We start from the raw sequence: 4,484 nt of genomic DNA, 5'->3' as shown, positions 1-4,484 counted from the left end.
GTCAATATAATGCCACATAGTTTTGCAAAATAATAAAGTATTGCAAAAGAAAATAAAGTTTTGCAAAACAAAAATAAAGTATTGAGCAAAGAAAAAACGTTTCACACACAAAAATAAAGAATGGCAAAGGGGACAACATTTTTTTTGAAAGAAATAATAAAGAATTGCAAAATAAATAAAAAATACTGCAAAAAGAAAGATAATTTTCTTTTCAAAAAAAGGAAGATTAATTTCAAAAATCAATGACAGCTGTAATCCTATTTTATCTCTGCAACATATTTTCCAACTAAGTTATCTGCTTTTATTCTGCGTTTATACAGATGATTTTATGACATGCGTACAGAAATGCATGTTGATTACTAACTTTCAGGCAATGTTGGAGAAAGATCTTTTGTGCGATCTCAGTTTAGTTACAACTCTACAATGAAGAAAGATGGAAAGCAATGCATAGACTATTGATTTATAGGCTATATTGCATTTAAAATGTTGATTGGCTGGGTATTGATCAGTATATATACACTGATCAATACGGATGCACATCCCTCAGTAAATTATAACCTAAATAAATTATAAAACAATAAATTACAACAAGTATTGCTTTCTCGTTTAAAACACAGTGACATGCTATGGCAAGCCATTTTAGCTTTTATTCATTCGCAGGATGCCTTTTTGATATCAATGATTAAATTTGTAGCTACTATTTAAAATGTGAATTCTTGATATTAAGAATGTACTTTTTCTAGCAACAATGTCTATTTCTGATATCAGGAATAACATTTTTATTTTTCTGAACTGGGACTGTATGAGGGACCTAAACAGAATTTTGCTCTGACAATCACAGCCGTTCATATTTCAGATGAATTGCCTTCTGATGTCATTCCCATAAATGTCAGACTCCCATTCAAATGCACTACAAATTTAATACTCAACATTTAATTTAATATTCAACAATATTATTGATCTCCTGCATTTACACCATTATATGAGAACTGAGTTGGACGACGACATCACGGTTTTCTCCAGAGCAGCTATATATATATATATATATATATATATATATATATATAAATTAATTAAATTAATAACTTTTTTACAGCAAAAATTAACCATCACTGAACTTACTTAAACTGGACTGACTCTATTTTCTTCTGGAAACAAACTTTGTTGCATTATTTTCCTGTTATCTCTGTAAAGCTGCTTTGAAACAATCTGTATTGTAAATAGCGCTGTATAAATAAAGATGACTTGACTTGACTAGACAAATCTGTGGCATAAGACTTTCTGGCTGATTGAATACCAAGTTTCGAGCATTAAAGATCCTCTGATAACCCAAAATACTTCTGATACGGAGACTCTCACTGAATCATGTTATTATGTGTAACTGGATATTCTGTTCTTCTGAAATCTCCAAGTTTTAAACATCTAATGTTTGATTAATGAGCTCTCTGTAAACACTAAACACGTGACAAACATGATAATGACACTGAGCTCAGATGATTTATTGTTTTTACACCTGCCGATCGATCGAAGTCGCAAACAGAACCTGATTGATTCGCTCAAGTTCTCAAACTCATTTAAACTTTATCTCGATAGATTATTTTCTATCGCTCGAACAAACTCAAACGAGATAATGTTGGTCATCAATAAATAAAGTAAAAAAGCTGTAACTCACCGATGCGCGCGATGGCTTACCGTAGAGAGACTATTGAGAAACTTCACCGAATGAGTTGAGTCTGGAAATCCGAATCAGCTTGGTGAATCGGTTCGTTCGGATGGTTCATTGCAGTTCCAACATTTCAACCAACTCTCAGCGATCTTTGTGATTCGGTTCAACTGAATCATCAAAAAGAGCCGGTTCAGGTGAACAATTCGTTTGTATTACTTGGACCGAGTCACTTTCATTTCCGTAGGGGGGGTTACATAATTTATCATCTCGTACAAACAATCAAAACACTCTATGCTGTTTTTATAATCGCATTAAGTGTGTTGTCAGTATATGAGAGGCACAATATAAGACTGAACAGCAATTAAATCAAAAGTGCACGTGAATAAGCTCATGTAAAATGGTACGAGCCGACTCACTCAGACTCTGAACTTAAACACACCAAAACAAACCATTGAAGGGTTTCTTCAAAGTTTACCACATAAATCGAAAGTTTAAATGAGTGTACTCCACAACAAATAAGTATGATGATGTTTTTAATGCTTCAGGCTGCCATTCAATTGAGTCTAATCAAACAGAAAACATTGATTAACCAGTTCTTAATTTAGTTCAGTGCCTGTTTAGACGCGTTTTTCTCTGATAAAGCCTTGCGGTCTGTTACTCATCTCTCACACTCTTTCTCGCTATTGTTGAGCTTGCACAACAGCTCATGCTTTGCTAAAGGGAGTGTCTTTCACAGAGGATGTGCGCGTGAAGTGGGGTTTTTTCTGAAGTTTGTGACATGAGATTCTTTAGTAATGACGTCAAGCGGCATCTTTTCCATAATGACTGTTTAAATATCAAACACAAAATAATCATGTAACATATGCAGCATTTACTACCGAGAAAATAATGCATGTTTATCACAGTACATTAAGAGCTTGCAGGGGTTTTCAGTCTTCAGATGGTGTTCCAGTGACTATATGTTTTCATGTATAAATACCTAATTTATTCTGTGATATAGGCCTATCATATATGTATATATATATAAACAAATTCTACTCACTGTTGTGCTGTACTGTTAGATGTATTATTTATTTATTTATTTATATCAGTTTGTTAATATAAAATATTTTATTAATTTTAATCTTAAAGAATGAAATATTAAAGTTTAATCAAAAACAAGGTCATTTACACATTCCTGTAGCTCACTGTAGATCATTGCGCTCGCAACATCAAGGTCATGGGTTCGATTCACAAGTGATGCATGAACTGGTTAATATATAAACTTTGAATGCAATATTAGTTGCTTTGGATGAAAGTGTTATTCAAATACATAAAAGTTACAGAAATTTCTAATTAGTAATTAGTGAATACACATTTTTACCCATCAAACCCTATCACCCAGAACACCCTAGAAGCAGGCTAGCAACCACCAACTCTCAGAGTACCTTAGCAACCTCTTAGCAACCACTTAAGGTACCATGCCTAGCAACACCCTAGAAACCACCCAGAAAGCCCTAATTACCACCTAGCAACCTTCCAGAACACCATAGAAACTGTCAAGCGACCACCCATAACACTTCAACAACTGCCTAGCAACATCCTAGCAACCACCAAGAACACTCTAATTACCACCTAGCAACCTTCCAGAACACCATAGAAACTGTCAAGCGACCACCCATAACACTTCAACAACTGCCTAGCAACATCCTAGCAACCACCAAGAACACTCTAATTACCACCTAGTAACCTTCCAGAACACCATAGGAACTGCCTAGCAATCACCTAGCAACCATCCAGAAGACCCTAGCAACTCCATAACAACCACCTAGCAACACCCTAGTAACTGCTTAGTAACCACCCAAGGTATCATGCCTAGCAACCACCCAAAACATCCTAGCTACCACCTAGTAACCATCCAGAACATCAAAACACACAAAAACACTTTCATGAAGTATTAGAATACAGTATTTTTAGTGTTCTTCATGTGTCTGAACGCATGTATGTGCACTGTAAAAACATTTTTTTTCAAAGTTTACTGCAAAAAAACCCCAAAAACCAGTTGTTTTCCAGCACAAATATCTAAAGATTAATAAATCAAGATATATTTAGGGCTTGTTTACTGAAAAGTTTATCAAAATTAAGTAAGTTTATGCTTGAAACAAGGAAAGATATCTGACAATAATCTTGCTTTCCCTTTGAATTAGGTTTTTTCATTGCAATATACTTGCATATTGAATTTAAAAAAAGTTGGCAATTATTGCATATTTGCAATAAAAAATGTACATATTCTTGCATACTGCAATAAAAATCATTGGAGATTGCAATAAAAACGTTGCTAATTCTTGCATTTTGCAATAAAAAACTACCAACTACCAACACCCTAGCAACAATTCAGAACCTAGCAACTGCTTAGTAACCAGTCAGAGTACCCTAGAAACCGCAGAGCAACCACTCAGAACGCTTCATCAGCTGCCCAGCAAAAACCTAGAAACAACCCACAACACCCTAGTTACCACCTAGAAACCTTCCAGAACACCATAGCAACTGCCTAACAACACCATGGCAACCATCCGGAAGACCCTAGCAACTGCATAACCACCTAGAACCCCCTAGTAGCAACTGCCTAGAAACCCCCCAGAATACTCTAGCAACCACATAGCAACATCCCATTGACCACTTAGCAACCATCCAAACAGCTCAGCTTTTTGTAAGCATGATCTCAATGAAAAGTTTTTTTTAAATGCTAATCATGAACAACTGTAAATGCACTCATTGTCACTCAAGATTCCACGACACCCACTCGTTCATCACATGACTTCCTGCAAACTCTCTTATT

The 4,484-nt window shown here is 35.1% G+C and overlaps 1 protein-coding gene across 1 annotated transcript in view; it reads right to left on the bottom strand.

Moving 5' to 3' along the window:
- Positions 1 to 4,484, bottom strand: part of LOC143747522 (transmembrane channel-like protein 6) — a 57,998-nt gene that overhangs the window by 37,794 nt on the left and 15,720 nt on the right. The gene's annotated exons all lie outside the window — the stretch shown is intronic.

Source organism: Siphateles boraxobius, unplaced genomic scaffold (assembly GCF_051911475.1).
Source record: "Siphateles boraxobius isolate OS27281-9 unplaced genomic scaffold, OSU_SipBor_1 223, whole genome shotgun sequence".
Taxonomy (NCBI): Eukaryota; Metazoa; Chordata; class Actinopteri; order Cypriniformes; family Leuciscidae; genus Siphateles; species Siphateles boraxobius.
Note: the sequence above shows the minus strand (reverse complement) of the source record. Positions and strands in the feature narration are given on the sequence as shown.